General features: G+C 42.4%; 1 long non-coding RNA gene across 5 annotated transcripts in view; it reads right to left on the bottom strand.

The window, feature by feature from the left end:
• Positions 1-555: 555 nt before the first annotated feature.
• Positions 556-20,291, bottom strand: part of LOC139083039 (uncharacterized) — a 152,321-nt gene continuing 132,585 nt past the window's right edge. For 2 of the 5 annotated variants that reach the window (XR_011539528.1, XR_011539527.1), the window contains 6 exons: positions 17,278-17,457; positions 13,289-13,666; positions 12,547-12,663; positions 11,205-11,256; positions 10,634-10,732; positions 556-1,351 (listed from right to left, as the gene is read on the bottom strand). This is a non-coding gene — a long non-coding RNA (uncharacterized lncRNA). Of the gene's footprint in view, positions 1,352-10,633; positions 10,733-11,204; positions 11,432-12,546; positions 12,664-13,288; positions 13,667-17,277; positions 17,458-20,291 lie in introns of all 5 variants that reach the window. The other 3 variants (XR_011539530.1, XR_011539529.1, XR_011539531.1) reach the window with 3 other exon arrangements.

The raw sequence follows: 20,291 nt of genomic DNA on the forward strand, positions 1-20,291 counted from the left end.
GGGTCAGATTCTGCATGAAAAGTGATATGAAGCCTGATTCTCTTCTTTTTCAAAAGAAATGAAAACATCTCTGAAAAAAGGAAAAAATAGTTTTCTCTGTGAAAACTATTGCATAGTACCCATTTTGTTGCTATTGCATACTATCCATTTTGCATTGTAGCCACCCACCCGTCCCTCTATGCAATGTCTCTGCCATGGAGATAGACAGTAGGAGGGGAGAGTTGAGGTAAGCTCTGTTCATTGTCTGCAGACCAATGGTAACCCCTTACATCTATTTCTCCAAGTGTCAGTCCACTGGATTTTACTCAGTGGGCTGGATCTCATCCTACGGAAGAGCAGGAAGTTTGCAATTTATCATCTGAAAAATAAAACGATTAAAAAACCCTGGCAAATAATCTCAAATTCTGACAGTAATAACAGGAATATACAGCCCAGCCCACTTCTCCCCAATCACCATGAGTTCTTTCCTCTCCTTTTACAGCATGGCCGCCTCAAAAGATCAAATCCCAAGGTGTCTTAAGTCACGTTCTCTGGAAGTAAAACTTGGGATCCTGATTCTTGAGCAACAGATTTATTGAGGGACTTGTTCTCAGATGAAACCTCTGAGGGAGAAGGAAGCAGTACAGGGCAGGAAAGAGGCGAGGCAAAGATGTGGGTTCCGTTGTCGTCTTCCCTCAGCCTGATCCCACGGGAGGCTCTGGAGTGTGAATGGTTGTTCCATTTTGAGGAGAGGGGGCTGGGTGTGAGTATGAAGGTATCAGTCAGTCTTTGCTGTCAGCCTGCCCGGGAGGGGTAGTGCAGAACCCCCCAGGATCCCTGAGCTCCGCCGTCCAGCTGGCCATCGGCAAATCTCTGGAGCCGGGAAGGGTGCAGCTGTGAGCTGTTAGCAGCCAATTTGTACAGCAGTTGGGGGATGGGTGCGCCAGTAAGAGATCTGGCAGGGCACCAAGAGCATATACTAAACATTATTGTATGTCAATGTCCCAGAAAAGAAAAAAAATTATAACTGCCCATAATAACACAAAACAAGAAATCAGCTTTGTTCATGATAAAGCATAATTCACAGTTCTGTTTATTCTGTGATGGCATAAAAGTCACAGACAAGACACTAAAAACAAAGAAAAACTGTAAACACCACTGATGGAGGGATCGTCAGAACCATTCTGATTGGGAAAATACTTCGGCGCCTCGTAGAATGGTGACATCTGGGTGAAATGGAAGATTTGTTGTGGAATGCCCTCAATTCCAGGATTCCCTTGGCTTCCTCTTCTCTGTGATTCCTTTCTGCATTGAGCACAATGTCCCCACTTTTGACTCAAAAGCTGGACAAGGGCGATTTGGGACGTAGGGCCTGAGCAAAGAAAGCAATTATTTTGGAACTAATTATTAATTGGAAGAATTTGCTCAAAGCCATCTTGCCTCAACAAAATGATACCCAAGGTGGCTTTGGCTCCTTGTAAAAATAGGAAATAAAGGACAAACTTCTGCCACCTTGTCCCCAAAGATGAAAGTCACCTAAGATTGAGCATCTATGATGTGTCAAGAACTGTACTAGTCATGTTGTAGATGTGGACTCATTTAATCTTCAAATTCTATTTAAAGATGAAAATTGTAGAGATGAGCAATATTTACTGAAGACAATGGGGCCAAAGAACATCAATACACACCAGTGCTCAGGTCAGGCAACAGTTTTATAGTGTTCTTCTCACCCTGCTTCCTTTTTAAAACATATGGTGAATTAAAAAAAACTATAGTGTAGGGAATATTAATATTCACTCCACAGTTCATATGATGATTATAATGGGTAACATTACTAATCTGATAAAGTTTTGACTGTGTTACTTTTATCTCCTGCTACCTATATGTGCCAAAAATATAGCTTATTTTTTCTCTATTACTAAAAAAAAACTTTCTCGTGAGCCCCCATTCCTGCTGATGATAGGGGATAAGATAGGGATGAGGAAGATGAAACCTCACCAATTAAAGGTGACTTGATACCTTCTGGTGTAAGGCCATCATTTTCAGGTCAGTGTTCAGCCAATATCAGTACTACCCGTCCCTGGGGTTGTTTCCCCTCTCAAGGGCTTTCTATCTTACAGTCTCTCCCAGTCTACACATGACACTGGGGCCTGGACGTCAATGACACTGTTTTAGAAAAAGGTGAGGGCTTCTTCAATAATGAGGCATCCTCAAAATTCCAAACAAAATTCAATTATGTTTTTCTTGTCTATTCAGTTGATTAAAAAAGAAATGTTCCCTAGGAGTGTGGGAAAGCAAATGGAGGGCCTCATAATTTAGTTAGTGTGGCTTTTCTTTGACCCAATTCTCTTTTTTCAGCTTTTGTCCATTGAGTATGATGTTGGCTGTGGGTCTATCATATATGGCCTTTATTATGTTGAGGTACTTTCCTTCTATACCCATTTTACTGAGGGTTTTTATCATAAATGGGTGTTGGATCTTGTCGAATGCTTTCTCTGCATCTATTGAGATGATCATGTGGTTTTTGGTTTTCATTTTGTTAATGTAGTGTATCACGTTGATTGACTTGCGGATGTTGAACCATCCCTGTGCCCCTGGTATAAATCCCACTTGATCATGGTGTATAATCTTTTTGATGTATTGCTGTAATCGGTTTGCCAAAATTTTGTTGAGGATTTTTGCATCTATGTTCATCAGTGATATCGGCCTGTAGTTCTCCTTCTTTGTGTTGTCCTTGTCAGGTTTGGGGATCAGAGTGATGTTGGCTTCATAGAATGTGTTAGGGAGTTCTCCATCTTTCTCAATTTTCTGGAACAGTTTGAGGAGAATAGGTATTAAGTCTTCTTTGAATGTTTGGTAGAATTCTCCAGAGAAGCCGTCTGGTCCTGGACTCTTGTTTTTGGGGAGGTTTTTGATTACCGTTTCTATTTCCTTACTTGTGATTGGTCTATTCAGATTCTCCATTTCTTCCTGATTCAGTTTGGGGAGATTGTAGGAGTCTAGGAATTTGTCCATTTCTTCCAGGTTGTTCAATTTGTTGGCATATAGTTTTTCATAGTATTCTCTTATGATCTCTTGTATTTCATTGGTATCTGTTGTGATTTCTCCTCTGTCATTCCTGATTTTATTAATTTGCGATTTCTCTCTTCTTTTCTTGGTGAGTCTGGCTAGGGGTTTGTCAATTTTGTTAATTCTTTCGAAGAACCAACTCTTTGTTTCATTGATTCTTTCTATTGTCTTTTTTGTTTCAATATCGTTTATTTCTGCTCTTATTTTTATTATTTCCCTCCTTCTACTGACTCTGGGCCTTGTTTGTTCTTCTTTTTCTAGTTCTGTTAGGTGTCGTTTGAGGTTGCTTACGTGAGCTTTTTCTTGTTTAGTGAGGTGAGCCTGTATTGCGATGAATTTCCCTCTTAGGACTGCTTTTGCTGCATCCCAAATGATTTGGTATGTCGTGTTCTCATTTTCATTTGTCTCCAGATAATATTTGATTTCTTCTTTAATTTCTTCAATGATCCATTGTTTGTTGAGAAGCGTGTTGTTTAGTCTCCACATTTTTGCACCTTTCTCTGCTTTTTTCTTGTAGTTGATTTCTAGTTTAATAGCGTTATGATCAGAAAAGATGCTTGATATTATTTCAACTCTCTTGTATTTATTGATGTTTGCTTTGGTTCCCAAAATATGGTCAATCCTTGAGAATGTTCCATGTGCACTTGAGAAGAATGTGTAACCTGCTGTTTTTGGATGAAGTGTTCTATATATATCTATTAAGTCCATCTGGTCTAATTTTTCATTTAATTCTATTATTTCCTTGTTGATTTTCTGTCTGGATGTTCTGTCCATTGGTGTTAACGGTGTGTTGAGATCCCCTACTATTATTGTATTGTTGTTGATGTCTTCTTTTAGTTCTATTAAGAGTTGCTTTACAAATTTTGGTGCTCCTGTGTTGGGTGCGTATATATTTATAAGTGTTATGTCTTCTTGGTGGAGAGTCCCTTTTATCATTATATACTGTCCCTCTTTGTCTTTCTTTATCTGTTTTGCTTTGAAATCTACCTTGTCTGATATTAGTATAGCGACACCTGCTTTCTTTTGTTCATTATTAGCTTGGAGTATTGTTCTCCATCCCTTCACTCTGAGTCTGTGTTTGTCTTTGGGGCTGAGGTGTGTTTCCTGGAGGCAGCATATTGTTGGATCTTGTTCTTTGATCCATCCTGCCACTCTGTGTCTTTTGATTGGGGAGTTCAATCCGTTTACATTTAGAGTGATTATTGAGACATGGGGGCCTACCACTACCATTTTGTGTCTTGTTTTCCGGTTTTCTTCAGTTTCCTTTGTTTCTCGTCCCATGGTTTAATCTGTTCTGATGTAGAGCTGCTACTCTCTGTTGTTGTCCTTCTACTTATCTCCTCTGCTCTTGGTTTTGTAGCCCCTTTCCTTTTTTGGATTTTTCAGGAATGAGGGTTTTCCTGAGGATTTCCTGAAGAGGAGGTTTTGTGGCAATGAACTCCCTTAATTTTTGTTTATCTGGGAAAGTTTTTATTTCTCCATCGTATTTGAAGGATATTTTCGCTGGGTAGAGAATTCTCGGCTGTAGGTTTTTGTCCTTCAGATTTTTGAATATATCATTCCACTCTCTTCTAGCCTGTAAAGTTTCTGCTGAGAAATCTGCTGATAGCCTGATGGGGGTTCCTTTGTAGGTTAGTTTCTTTTGCCTGGCTGTCCTTAATATTTTCTCCTTGTCGTTGACTTTTGCTAGCTTCACTACTATATGCCGTGGAGTTGGTCTTCTTGCATTGATAAAGTTTGGAGATCTATTGGCTTCTGTCACCTGAAGATCCATCTCCCTCACCAGATTTGGGAAGTTCTCAGCCATTATTTCTTTGAATAGGTTTTCTGCCCCTTTCTCCTTCTCTTCTCCCTCTGGTATACCTATAATCCTTACGTTGCATCTCCTAATTGTGTCTGATAATTCTCGGAGAGTTTCTTCATTTCTTTTAAGTCTTGCTTCTCTCTCCTCCTCTGCCTGCAACAATTCTATATTGCCATCTTCCAAATTGCTAATTCTTTCCTCCATATTATCGGCCCTACTGTTCAGAGCATCTAGATTTTTCTTAATCTCCTCTATTGTGTTCTTCATTTCCAGTATTTCTGTTTGGTTCTTCTTTATCGTATCAAACTCTTTTGTGACATAGCTCCTGAACTCGTTGAGTTGTCGGTCAGAATTCTCTCTTAACTCAGTGAGTATTTTAATGATGGCTGTTTTGAAGTCATCATCATTTAGGTTATATATCTCATTTTCTTTGGGATTGTTTTCTGTGTATTTGTTACTTTCTTTCTGTTCTGGAGATTTAATGTATTTTTTCATATTGCTTGATGATGTTGATTTGTGCCTCCGCATGGAGATAGAGTTTAGTTGCTCCTTTCACTTGTTTCAGCTGCTGCGGTGGGGGGAGCAGCTGTTTATACTTCACCAACCAGGAACCCTGTCCGTAGTTGCTAACTGGGCCTGGGCCCCTCTTCGTAGCCACAGTGGCCCTTTGGATTCCCTCCTCTGCCGTGGGGGCCGTCACGGGGGGCTTCAGGCTGCAGGTGCCTACTGTTGTTGCCCACCTAGATGCGCTCTCTCCTTGGGGTCTGCAACGGTGTTATGGGCTTTTCCAGCGGCCAGGGGTGGGATCACTTTTATTTGTCGCTCGGTTGCTGTCGGCACCCACCAAATCTCACTTGTCCTCTATGGGTCGCAGGAGAGCTATTGGCATCCTCTACAGTCTGTGGTTAGTACACCTAGCTATGCTGCTTTTGCCCTGGGGTCTTCCAGCCTTGTGGCTGGCGGCTGGGTGCCTTCTACTGGTGCTGTGCAGAGGCTTTCCCTAAGGCTTCTGTGAGCCTGTAGGGTTTCCCCCTAGGCTACTAAGCTGGGTCTCTGGAACTCTCTCCAGCCCCAGTCCTCTCCGAGATCTCCGGCAATCCCTAGCCTCACCGGGTGGGCAACGGCAGCTGGGGGTCGCCCCGCCCTCTGGGCTTCTGTCCGGGCCTCTGCCGGGAGCCCTGAGTGCTCAGCGTGGCCCCTCTGCTACCGGCAGACAGAGAGTTTTGTCTGCTGCCTGGCGGAGCTCCGGCGCTTCCCCTCCGGGTCGCCGATCCGGCCTTTGAAAGTTCCCCCGCCCCGGTCCTCTCCGAGATCTCCGGCAATCCCTAGTCCCCCGGGGCGGGCAACGGCAGCTGGGGGTCGCCCCGCCCTCTGGGCTTCTCTCCGGGCCTCTGCCGGGAGCTCTGAATGCTCAGCGTGGCCCCTCTGCTACCGGCAGACAGAGAGTTTTGTCTGCTGCCTGGCGGAGCTCCGGCGCTTCCCCACCGGGTCGCCGGACCCGCCTTTGAAAGTTCCCCCGCCCCGGTCCTCTCCAAGATCTCCGGCAATCCCTAGTCCCACGGGGCGGGCAACGGCAGCTGGGAGACCTCCGTGCCCTCCGTGTCTCTCTCTGGGACCCTCCGGGCGCCCCGAGCACCAGGCCGGGTCTCCCCGCCAATGGCGGGGAGAGACTCTCCCCGCGGGCTCAGGTGTGCAACTCCAAAGTTTCCCTCTGCGTTTAGGAGTAATTGCGGGGGGTTTAAGTAGGGTTCTGGTCACCTGTTTCCACCGTCGCTCCTCTGTTGTGTTCTCGCTCCTGCCCTAGATGTGTGTGGATCCTCTGGGGGCGTCCGTTGGAAGAAAGCCGCTTGCGGGTACTAGGCTGCCCGTCGGGGTCGGAGAGTTTTCACCTATTTCCACATCCTCCCGGAGGAAAGTCCGTCCGCCTTCCGATGTATAGTCGCGTGGGTGTCTCAGACGTCCTGAGATGCTGTCTGGATATCCTTTGTCAAGCGATAAGTGTCCAAATAATTGTAGACTCGAAGGGCGAGAGACGAAGAGGACTACTCACGGCGCCATCTTGGAATTCCCCCCCAATTCTCTTACATGTTACATGTTTCTTTTGCAAATTGAATAATTTTCACAAGTCAATTACATACATTCCCTCAGCCCATTTGAGCGTAATGAAATAGCTTAATAGAATAAAACAATAACCCCCAAGATGAAGATGTTGGCTATTATTAAGTATAACAATAGGAATTAATTATGACAGCAGAAGGGGTAATTGATGACTTGGAAAATGGATTCTAAAGCTCTTTTCTATCGTGATTTCGGAGACATTTCAAGAGCTATGTGACTCTCTGAATGCATTTGAACAGGATTATTAATAACACTTTTTTCTTAATTCCTTACATTTGGTTAGTCCTTTACAAAACACTGTTGCGTACAGGATCTTGTTTTTAATTTAACCAACACTTGGATAGAGCTTGCTGCGTACCAAGCCCCGTTGTGAGCACTTCACACACTGGCTCGATTCCCGACGCCAACTCCACTCTGTGGCTCTAGTTGCTCTTTTACAAATGAGGAAACTGAGGCTCAGAGAAAGTGGGGAACTCACTCCAGGTCCCCCAACGGGAAGGGGGCAGAGAGAGGATTTGAATCCAGTCAGTTTCCTGAGTCCGTGCTCTTAACCATGACACTATTCTACCTGCCTGTCAGTGTTATAGCTACTCACACAGTGGGAATGTGTGCTTCCATTTTCCTGAGGATTAAACATCCCCCAAAACAGAAATTATTTGCCAAAAGTGTAGAGCTAGTTAGTAAGTGCCAGAGCTCGAATTCAAACTCTTGCCTCTTACTCCCAAATCAGTACACTTCCTGACATGCCTTTATGAAGCAAATTTCTTTTACTCAAAGTGGTGCATAATATTTCTAGAATGTTGGAGCCCTGAGTAAAAAAATATTATATTTCCTTTTGAGAAAAAGTTGGGCAGAAATTGTGAGGGCCGATGGAAACATGCAGTTCTTTTCAAGCAGAAACATTTTTAATGTAGGCACGTAGACTCAGGGTGCTTGAACTACAGGGGATCACATTGCCTCCTAGTAATTCTTATATTTACTGTCCCTGGGAATTTGTGATTAACGCAGGTTCTCAGGCTCCAACCCAGGCATTCTCATTCAGTAGATCCGAGGTCAGGCTCAGGAATCTGAATTTCAACAGACATGCCTGGGTGATTAATGTTTACTTGTGAAATGAGAGACCCAGGCACAGAGGAGTGAACTGACCTGCTCAGATTACCAAGACGCTAGGAAGATCAAGACTCTAAGGTCAGCATGCACTAAATGTACTTTGGTTTGTTCGTAAGATGACATGTTTTATTTATGAAATTCAAAGATTAATTTATTCTTATAAGAATCACAAACTAACGTAATTTATTCTTAAGTGAGTTAAAATTTTCTCATAAATGGCACTAAGAGCCACTGAATTTTAAGGAACTAAACATTACTGAGATTTGGCAACTTAATGAATGTAAGTGGCAGCATTTACTTTCCTCCAGAACACGTAATTTGATTAATTTTATCAACACTAACGCATGAAATCAAATATATGTGACATTACTTAAAGAGATGAAATGGCTATCTAGAGATCTAGAGAGAGATAGAATATAGCCAAATCAATGGCATTAGCCCATTTAAGAAAGACTATATCAACAGTAGGAAGAGGTCTGCATGGAATATAAAAAAATGGGAATTGGAGAGCCAGAAAGCCTGGAACTATCCAGAACTGAGTGGCGAACAGGAAAACCTGACTGCTTCATTCAAGGGTGTGCTGTTGACTCCTTCTGGTGTGTCTGCTCTGCCCACAGGCCCATTCTCTGAGCATTCCCCACCCACAATGATTGGTGGCAGAGCCCTATATGTAGTATACCACCCTGCACCCCAGGCCACAGTTGATTGGAGGGAGCAGGCACCTGGCCAGAACTGGGGCAGTCAGATTCCCCATTACAGAAAATTATAATTGGCCTTCCCAGGATCTCATTAGTCTCTTCTAGCTGCTTCGTATATAAACTCAGGAGTTTCTGAATCCCAAGCAGAGAAGGAGGTGCCTTGAAGAGAAGGCTCAGAGAACATGAGATGTGTCCTCTGCTTTGGGGAGCCTCAGACGCTGGTTTCTGAATTACCCTTGAGAAATCTAAAGTGGCTGAAGAGCTGTGGAGCAGCAGAATTATGGGGTGTGTGTTGGAAAGTCACAGCCCCCCTGAATTCTTGGGGGAAAAGGATGCATGAGAATTTCCCAGGCCAGATTTGGACTGTGTACAAGCAAGAGCCAGCTTGGAGTCATCTTATATTCAGTCCAAAAGGGCTGCCTTGAGGTGTGAAGGGAAAGGAACTGCAAAGAGGTGGCTGGGCGCTGCGCTGGTCTGCTAGGACTGCCGTAACAAAGTACTACTCACTGCATGGCTTAAAGCAACAGAAGGTGGTGGTTCTGGAAGGCAGAAGTCTGAAATCAAGGTTGGCAGGATCAGGCTCCCTCTGAAGCCTCTGGGGAAGCGTCCTTCTTTGCCTCTTCCAGTTTCTGGTGGCTGCGGGCAGCATAATCTGACCTCTGCCTCCCTCTTCACGTGGTCGTTCTCCTTGCGTATCTGTGTCCAAATTTCCCTCTTCTTATAAGGACGTGAGCTATATTGGATTAAGGGCCCACCAAACTCCAGTATGACCTCATCTTGACTTACCTGATTACATCTGCAATGACCCTGTTTCCAAATAAGGTCACTTCTGAGGTTTAGGATTTCGATTTCTCTTTTTAGGGGGGCACAGTTCAACCCATAACAGATACCTAGGTGTTGAGGAGGGACCCTCAAGCAACAGGCAGAATAGAGACAGGTGTATGTATCTTTTGTTGAGGGTACTGAAGGAGGATGAAGCGCCCCCTTGTTCCCCTCCTCCACTGCCCGTGATGGCAGGATGCTGTTAGCACCACCAATAAAAACAACAAAAAGGTGCAGGCCAGCGCTGCAGTGCCATCTCAGGAAGAGTATGCCCGCTTCCCTTACCTCTCCACCCTCTCCCTGCTCCGACCCCAAAGGATCAAACTTTTTGCTAGAAGGAGAGCAACTCAGGGAGAGGAATCAGAGAAAAAATTGACCCAACCTGCCCTTGACTTCAGACTTCATGCCTATATGTGGGCTGAAACTCAGGGAGGAAAGACGTCTTAGAGTGTCAGTTATCAGGTGGCACTGGACATCTTAATTACCGAATTGAGACTGTGCTTTTCCACTTGAACTCTCTGTAGGGCTTTATTCATTACTTAGGAATTACCAGAGAAGTTGTTTGGCCTCTCTGAGTCTTTATCCAGGGGCGAGGGAAGGACTAGACAAACCCGTGGAATTCACACTTAAAGCGATAAAGACAGAAATAAAGGTTCTCGATTCTTACAACCCATGAGCCATGCTTGCTTAGCATAATAGTTCCTCATGGTTCTCACTTAAACTAGTAATTTTAAACTCTGGCTTTTCAGTCTTCTATGAGTTTGGTTAATGTTCTTCTGTACCCCATCAACTGACCTATAATTGACATATTGCCAAAACTCTGTTTTTATTTTGCTTTGTCTATTTTTGGTCTGCAAAACTAAGGAGCAGTCTTGATAAATAGTGACTCATCAAAGGTAACAGGGTCTTTATTTAGGTGACCTGTCAATAGGTCTAGCCCTTCTATCTTTCTGTTTACCTCGTCAAGTCCCAACACTAAGTAGGTAAACATTCATTCATTCAATCATTCCTCAAACTTTTATTGAGTACTTACTTTGTGCTATGCACTGTTTCAGCCTTCTGAGATATGGTGGACAGCAAAAGAGACATTACCCCTGGCCTCATGGATGGAACATTCCAGTGGAGGAAGAAACTGACAAATAAATAAATATAGCTAGATAGAGAATATATCAAGTGGTAATACAGGAGCAATGTACACCAAAACAAAAAAATTATGATTTTGGACTCCACGTCTTCTATCAAGTGGAACAGAACAGAATATATTATGTGAAAAGAAATTGGAAACACCCAAAGACAAAAAACCAAAAAATACCCAACTTATCAAATGCCATCTTTTCCACATAGAATCGTATGTTCTCATTTTCAGAGCAATCATTTTTAGAAAGAAACGCTTGCTTATTAACATCTTCCCAGATTTCTGAAACCCAACCGTACACTGAGATTAAGAACAATTCTGACTCTCGTGCTTTGATTAATATCTTATTCTGTCTCTGATTTCTCATTTTTACTCTGGTTTCAACAGTAGTGTATGTTAGTTATAGAGAACTCGAAAAACACAGAAAAGTAAAAGAGGAAAATAAAAATCATCTCTAATTCCATCTTACTTTATTTCTTGATTTGTTGTATTTCCAAATGCTTATTTTCCTTCTGGGAGAGCTAAAGAAGAAAGAAAATTAGCAGTGGCTGTGGTTACGCAGAACTTTCGTTGTTAGACGGCAGGAGATAGGACACTAGAGCATTCTGGATTGTGTCTGGATTTGGCTGTCTTACCTTGTGCTCTTTGTGACAGTACACTACCTGTTCTGTTTTTTGTGCTTTGAATTGTCACACCCTAAAAGAATTGGAAAGATCACAGAATGTACTGTTTTCCATCCCGAAACAACAGTGCAAATCATTAAAGATCTAAATTATCCCCCATGGACTTCAAGAAGAGAGGGGGATGGGAAGGAGGGCGTCAAACCATAGTTACTACTGTTCAGGACAGAGAGGACTCGAGGAAGCTGGCGATTGGGAAATACAATTTACGGATTAGGAATCTGAGGCTGAGGCCTGAAAGGCTGGCTCAAAGCCACGGGCCAGCCACAACCGGAAGATGGAAAGACTGCTGTTTAAGCTTCTGATGGCTAATGAAGCACATCATGATAGTCGCTAACTTCTAACTTGAGCACTTCTTTATTTAAACTTTTTTCCCTTAGCAACAGTAACTTTTCCCAGTTCATCTTGTAAGACTTCGGATGACCAAAGTCAAGTCTGATTCATGCAATGGCTTCTAGAAAGTTTCCTGTAGACTTGCTATTCTATAGTTTTTAAATATTTGGGGGCAGTAGAACTTGTTATCAATATATGCTGAACATTTATCCTGAACTTGGAAAATGATTTCCTGTCCACGTTTTCTTTCTCAGTACTCACACTCACATATCCACACGCTCACAAACACAGAAACCCACACACGTTCCTTTTAGCTCTCCCTTTTGTTTCCTTTTTCCTAGAAAAAAATTTTTTAAAAGTGAAAACATATCTTGGTGCTTTGGGATCCATTTTCCATTTGAAGTAGCTCAGCAAACAGCTGGCTACACCTGATGGGCCCTGGAACACTCTCTTTTATGAAATTTCAGATAAAAAAAGGACTTGCTGCCAAGAAAGTGGCAAAGGCCCGGGTGGATTTTAGAAACCTGAAGACAGAACTGAGAATCTGGTATTAAAATGAGATAGCCAAGACACAAAGCAATCAAAAGATGTGAAGACTTAAGATAACAATGGAACATATAGGAATTGGACAAAAAGTGATTTTTAAAGGAAGCACCATTCTCATTGTGTTGAATTGGCCTTCTATAACCACAGCTGCTCTTAATAGGTGTGAAATAAAATGTTTTTTTTAAAGAGCTCTTGATATTCCTTATCTTCCTCAGCAGTTTAATGAAAATTGAAAAGACTACACAGACTTACACGTGAGGTCAGCTGTATCTTCCCCTTCTCTCTTCTCCGCTCCATTCTTGGCCAGTCCAGGACATTATTAGGATATTTCATTTGATTTTCTTTCTTCCCAGGCAATGCATTATGTACCTATCAAATGATGTTTGGTAATCAATTCTTGATCTCTCCTGGAGGTCAGTCAATGACACCATCTAAATTGTCATCTCAGTTCTTTAAAGAGAATCCATCTATTTTCTTTGAGCGTATAGAGGTTTCAGACACAGGTAAGATACTAAACCATTCATGAACAAGATGACATTTTTTCTCATCAAGACTGTCAGACTTCGCTTTTATGGAAGATGGACTTAGTTATTAAAGGAGTCTCTTTCATTTAACGTTCCAGTTAATATGCTATTAACTCAACTCATCTCATCTCTTCATTGCGAAGTCTCTCCATCTCTTAGTTACTTTTATTTTGGGATGGAGGGTGTGAATGAAGGAGGAAGGATGCTGGGGATTCAGATATGGAGAAACAGAGACTTAAAGTCAGAATCCTGAGGTTCAAATCAGGGAAAATTGCAAATTGCCGTATATTTATGATACACACGATAGGATGTACATGTGTTGGGGGTACTCCTTGGCAGATTCATAGGATGGATGTAATAGCCTAAAAGTTTACAGGATAAAAGTAAAAGAACAGTGGAAAAATCTTGAAATTGTGGCTCAGAGATTGAAGGGATCATTGAAAAGTTAAAGGCTTGAAATGCTAACATACCTACTGTTTGTGTTCCCGCTGAGAGTGTCTTTTCTCTTGTGCAAGGTCCATTTACTGAGAGCACACCGGTTATGTAAAGCTTTATTTCTCCTACAGATCCTGAATCTCTCAGAGACAGATTCAAGTGTTACTTTTGCAAAAACTCCAACAGCCGTTGCAACTTTCTGAATGCTTCTGCTTCCAATCAGCTAGGGGCCATTTTTAGCTTTTCAAATTAATAATTTGAAAAAGATGCGATGCCTATTTGTAACGACTTCATCTTGTCTGCAGAAATGATTCAAAACAGCCGTTGCAACACACGAGCTGGTCTCATTAAGTAAGACTTTGATGCAAGAGCACAGATATTGGTGTCAGGGCTGCTGTTTGGTTGCCGCTTCACTGTGGAAATGATGGCAGAGCAGAAGGAGTGAGAGCATTAACACTGATCGTTATTCTGCTGGGGGTTTAGCGAATCCACTCGATTTTCCCTTTGTTTTCCATTTGGAGCAATACTGCACTTAAGCAAAATTTCTTAGGGGTTGCAAGAAAAGTAATTGCATTTTTTTTTAAGTAGGGAATTTGCTTTAAAGAACATTCTAAGATATTTATGAAGATCTTTGCAGAAACTTTTATTTTACTCTATTGTCAGTTCCATCTCTTTGTTAAAATATCCTGATGAATGGTTTTAATGAGCAAATAACTAAAAGGAAACAAAACAACAACGCTTCCACAAAATAAACCAAATCTCGTAAATTATCTGTGAAGAAATACATTTCTGCGGTGAACTTTGTTTTACCTCTTTAAATGTGGAACAATGTCTCTTAACCAGGTCACTGTATTAGATGCTAGCCAATAATTAAACAATCTGAGAAAATGTGCAAGGCAAGGTATCTTCACAAGGCTTATGGGAAGAAGATCTGAAGGTCTAGCTAAGACACATCAAATCTAGGAGGAATTCCCAGTTTTCCATGCACATTTCAAAACTGCTAGAAGCTCCCGATTTCTAGTGTCCTGAGTTATAACTGAATCCACAGGCATGACCCTGGTCCTATTGACGCAGACCATCACTGGAAAAAGCTATTGTTTTCACTTTGACTCCATGTAGCCTACATCCTACCACTGTGTATCTTAGACCTGACCTTTGAACAGTAAAATGCAAAGGCAGCAACAACAGACCTTGAGTGGGACAGAAAAGCCAGTATCAAAAAGAAGGGGGGCTCAAGAAACATTTCCATGACAATAGAAACTGTCTCATAAAATGTTGAGCAATGATTTAAGAAAATTTTTTTTATGATAAAATATACATAACAAGATTTACGACTTTAACCGTTTTAGAAGTGTAGAGTTCAGTGGCATTCAGTGCATGCACGTTGTTGTAACCACCACCACTATCTATCCCAGAACTTTTCATCTCCCCCAACTGAAACTCCATACCCGTTAAACACCACCTCCCCAGTGCCATCTGCCCCTTGCAAACACCCTTCTACTTTCTGTTCCTATGACACTCGTCTCAACAGTGCTGCCAACTCAAGCATTCCTTGACTTCAGGAACTTTTTGTTGTTTATTTTTAAAACCCATCAGAGAAAATGCACAGCAGCTGGGGAAGGCAAAAATCTCCAGGGATCCATTTGAAAGAATGATTATGCCAATAATTAAGCTTCGAAAGGAGTTATCACCCCAAACGAGGCAGGCTATCTCCCAGGCCGTGCTAAACTTAAAGCAACGTTTCTGCTTTGAAATGGCCGGTGATAGAGAGCATATTTATGCTGCAAATGGGAGTGGAATTCAATCACCTGGGCCCAGAAAGCCAGCGCATGGAAATAGATGTCTCTCAGATCCGGCGCGCACTTATTATTGAGGGAGGGAGTGTTTGTTCTGGAGTCATTGTGATTAAAGTACCACAGGGCAATTGGCTCATTTGTCTCGGTTTATCTAATTACCAGACGAAGGTGAAGATTTGGAATGGTTGAAACCATGCAAATGAAGCCTACATGGGCCTTGAACTGGATGTGGTCCCAGTTCCGTGAATGAAAGGCAGTTGTTTTCTGATTCCGTCCTCTCCATTCCTCCCCAATGCCCCGACCCCCATGAAGAAAACAAAATCAATTCAAGTTGAAAAATAATTTACATGCACAAAGTAGAGAGTAGAAAAACAAGATTAACAGCCAATCTGGAAAGTTCTGACCCTAAGAAAAATTTATTCCCTTAGTGGCAGAGAAGGGCCATTTTACCCGAATTATCTCAATAATTACTTCAACTCACCATTTCCCTTTGCCTGTGTGGACACAACCTAAAGTTAAATTATGCCTCTGGTTCCAGGGTTGTCATTCTGGAAAGTCTTGCTTATAGTATATATATTTGAAATGTTTAACAAGTGTGCAGAGTTTACACAAGGAGAAGAAATAAGCACATAGGGACGTGAATTTCCTGCAAGGAAAAAAACCCCAACCCTAAGAACAATTAGTCTATCAGTCCCACTTAAACATGCAGTAAACCATTTGTGGATGCTCTTCATGGGGACTTTTCACCGACTCAGAGGGCGTGAGTTCCCAAGTGCATGCAGCTAAAGACAGGGCATCAATTTCTGTTCCCTTGTGCCGTGCTGTGAACCTTCTATCAGGGTCCTAGGGACATCTCTTTTAGGAAGTGAGAACAGCTGAAGATATGATTTCCTTTTACAGACGGATATTGCTGAACACTCAGGGGCCATAAAAGAAAAAAAAATACGTCATAAAAATGAAAGACTTTGGTAGGTTGTTCGATGTCACATATTAAATCATCGTCACAGCAGAATATATTTCTGTATGAGATTAGCTGGGAGAGCTTGATACCTTTGAATGAAGGAGTCCAAAGGTCACAGGCACGTAGCCAAGGAGGGCAGAGGTCGTTGGGGTCTGCAGTAAGGGGCAGTGCTGAGAGTGGGGAAGGCAATTTAGAAGGGACAATGGGAGGCGCTGAGGTCTCAGAGGGAAGCTTTGCCCCTCCCCCCACCCTAGGGCTGTGTGGCTTTTGGCAATTCTCTACCACATGGTGATAATTGGACTGGTCCAGTGGGACGAATTCCACAAGGCCATGTGAGAGGGATATGCTCAGAGAATTTCCCGTGGAAGAAGGTGATTCGTTGGAGGCAAACCTGGGAACATGGGGCAGGCGGTCACTCTGAGGCCCCATTGCCTTGGGCGCCAGCTTCTCCCATTCTGAGGCGGGTTCACGAGCACTGAGGAGAGTTGCCAACTTCCTCAGAGAGGCTGGGAGAGGAGTGCCTCTCTTTGTTTGCTCTGCACTGATGCTCCCCAAAGAGAAGGATTGTGCATGCAAGCTGGTTTTCGTGAGGTTGGTCTGACACCAGCCAATTGGAACAGAAGCTTCTACTGAGAAAGAACATGCCCAGGCGAGGTATGGCTGCCTTCTGACTTGCCCCATAGCATCCAGACCAACAGGCCATGGCTAAAGCACCTGAGGTTTCACCCTCCCAACAACCTGTGCAGCACGAGTGATAGCTGTGGATCTGGGAAAAGGTTTGTTTAGGCCACTGTTCTTCAAAAGGGAGTGCTTGGCAGCCCTGAGGCTTGTTGGACTCTTTCCTCAGGCCATTAATGTATGATACCAGGGCTGCATTGCCATTTGACATGTGTATAAAGAAGAGGAAGTGCAGTGTGTGGGTTAAGAGCACAGACTTGAGTATCAGATCCGGGTTCAATCCTCGGCTCTGCCACTTAGTGTATGACCTTCGGCAGGTTACTAAACATCTCTGTGCCTCAGTCTTCTCATCTGTAAAATGGGAATGATAATTATACTTGTCTTATGGGAATGCTGTAAGAATTAAATGAGAAAATATACGTAAAGCATTGGTGCAGTGCCCAGTCTAAGACCCTGTAGGGTAAGTATTTTTGTCATCCTTATTTTGTAAAGAAGAAAACTAAAGCTCTGTGAAGATAAACAGCTTTGCCCAAGGGGCACCCAGGGAGGTGTTATTACTCCCTCTTAACAGAAAGGCTTAGTTACTTACTCAAGATCACAATCTCTGGCCTTCAAAACAAGGTGTGTTGGGATGGAACCAGTGAGGGCAGCATCCTAAAACTTCTCCAACCTTCACACAAACTCTCGCCAACAGCAGGAAGTGATCCACAGGGTCCCCTCTTCTTCTGCTTTCCACAAGGAGCTATTGTGGAAACTGAGTCCAAGCCTCCTTGCTCACAGGAGTGGGACACAGGGAAGAGAAGAGAACATGAAGAATTCTAGGAAATAGGCCTGATACTCAAGAATCACACAGAACCCATTACAGCCTGTGTTTTTGTTGTTGTTTGTTTGTTTTAAAGGTATGCTTTTTTCTTTGGTGAGGAAGATTGGCCCTGAGCTAACATCTGTCGCCAATCTTCTTTTTTCTTTTCTCCCCAAAGCCCCAGTACATGGTTGTATATCCTAGTTGTAAGTCATTCTAGTTCTTCTATGTGGGATGCCGCCAAGGCATGGCCTGATGAGCAGTGTGTAGGTCTGCACCCAGGATCCGAAGCAGTGAAACCCGGTCCACTGAAGTGGAGCATGCAGACTTAACCACTTGGCCATGGGGCCAGCCCCAAGCCTGTATTTTATATGTGGGCTTATTTATTCAACAAGGAATGTTTATTCTGGAGAACAAATGATTAGGCAGCATCAAATACATTCAATAATAGATAATTCCTCACCTCTGTTTGAAACTTCAATTAACCGATTGCTTTTTCTATTCAAACAAGACAAGTGATATTATAATTTTTCCATATTGAATTGATCATGTTTTTTTTGTTTAACTGAATAAACCAACTGTCTCACCTTCTTGAATAAAAAGCCAACGTTTGAATCTCCGCGTGGCTTTCGCAGTGACTGCTGTGACCTAAGCCCAGTTACTGAAGCAGTTGCTCACATAGGGCCTCTTCATTACAGCACATTCCCCTCCACCACTGAACTGACCGCTTCTTCCTCTAGACCAACCAAATCAGCTGGTTGCTTTGAATACAACCATTTTTCCCCACACCTTCCATGGCCACAAATAATCAGCCTCTCAACATCTCATGTATTCTGTCAGCAAAATAAGAAAATTATATTTCTTTCTCCACTTTCTATTTCAAGATAACGTTGGGAAAATTAATGGGATATATAATGCAATTTAAAAACTATAAATTCACCTCCCTAAATATGTTCCCAATATTACTTTATAATAGACAGGTATTAGTGTATAGTTGAACAGTGGTGCCCAATGCTTATTTGTTTTATTGATGCTCTTCTGGCACAGATGCACTGAAGGGCAAAGGCCACACACACCTGCAGCTTGTTTTTGTCATCTGTTGAGGAGAGAATCATAGATAGACTATTTAATCTTGGGACTGGAAGAGATCTGAAAGATGATATTGATGAGCTCTGAGTTTTTAAGTCCTTTCAGCTCTCTGAACAGGAAATGAAATATGCAAAGCATTCGATTTCTATGTAAACCCTGATATAACAAACATTTCCCAAAACCTAGCCCAGTGACCAGAAAAATATGTATTTATTAATTACAAATACCACACAAAAGAATCTTTGGGTAGATGATGCCAGCCATCTATAAAACTCTAACATAAGGCACCATTTGCAAAATGGTTTGATATACTGAATAGTGCCATTTATTTCCTAAAATGTAATATGTGTACATTTCATATTTCAGAAACAAGATTCAGAGAAACTATCCTTTCTTGAACTTGTATTCACTGGTAATAGTCGCCTCATCAAAACTACAACTTGCCAAGAAGTTGTCAGAAAACATTACGATTCACCCTTCCTCTTGAACACACTCCTTCAGATCAGCCATGAGCCGCTCCTCAGAGAGCACTCCCACGCACTCGGTCCCTTCCTGTCCCCCGACTCCTCCCGCACAAACTTCAGCACCGCCGCCGTGCTACCTGCTTACAGCGCATGGCCTCACGGTTCTTCAACTAGATTATAATCTCCTTGATGCAAAACAAGCATAAAAGAGGCTGCCAACTCATCCTTTGCTTTTTTCTCTTGCAGCCCAGAGCATAGAGCTAGATACATCGGAGGTGCCCAGTGAGTATTTCTTCCTTGATCGCTCTGCATGGGAGAGAGAAAGATCCCTTCTTCTTCCATGAGACACGAAAAACATTTTCTCAGTAAATACATCATGATAAGGAGGAGCTTAAGTGGAAATAAAACAACAACAGAGGATGGGGTCTATAGTTTGTGGTTTAACCTTTTTCCTGTGAGATGTTTAAAAATTTTTTTGCAAACGTTAAAGGCTTAAAAAAAGTGCAGTTTCAAGTCCTTGTGCAACGTGTATCCAATGTGGGCTGAAGCTTGCCCTCCCTGCCCACCCCCTGAATCTCCTCTCCCAGCCCCGCCCTGGCTCTCGACTCAAGAGGATCTGTTCTCTTTTCTATGCTCCGTCCTCAGGTTACCATCTTCCTGACTCTTCGTTTATTCTTGTTTTACAACAATCGGTATCAGTAAGGCCTTCCTCAGAATCCATACAAATATCAATATTTTAAGGAAGATTAAGACTTTTCCTAGTATTATGTTAATATATTTTCATTATAGAAGAATTTGAAAGTCAAAATATGGAAAGAAACAAAATAAAAATAATTTATTTTCCTACACCCCAGAGATAACAGCTGCTCATATTGAGTGTATACCATTCTACTTTCCAGTCTATAGTCTGAGCATTTTTATGCATTTTTCTCTTTTACAAAATTGGAATTATACTGTGCATATTATATAAAAAGTTTTCTCAAAACATTACATATTTTTCTACCACAATGGCTCTGAACTTTTACTCTGCCTAAGAATCACCTGGGAAGGATGTTCAGCTGCTTGTTCTTAGTTCTTCTGCCTAGAGATCCTAAACCAACCGAGTCTGCAGTAGTATCCAGGAGTCTATAATTTTCATGGGCACCCCTAACTGATTCTAATACCATCCTTTCTCAAACCATACTTTAAGAAACGTGGTTCTACAACATAGGTTTTTCATGGCTGCATAGTATTCCATTGTACAGGTAT

Source organism: Equus przewalskii, chromosome 4 (genome assembly GCF_037783145.1).
Source record: "Equus przewalskii isolate Varuska chromosome 4, EquPr2, whole genome shotgun sequence".
NCBI lineage: Eukaryota > Metazoa > Chordata > Mammalia > Perissodactyla > Equidae > Equus > Equus przewalskii.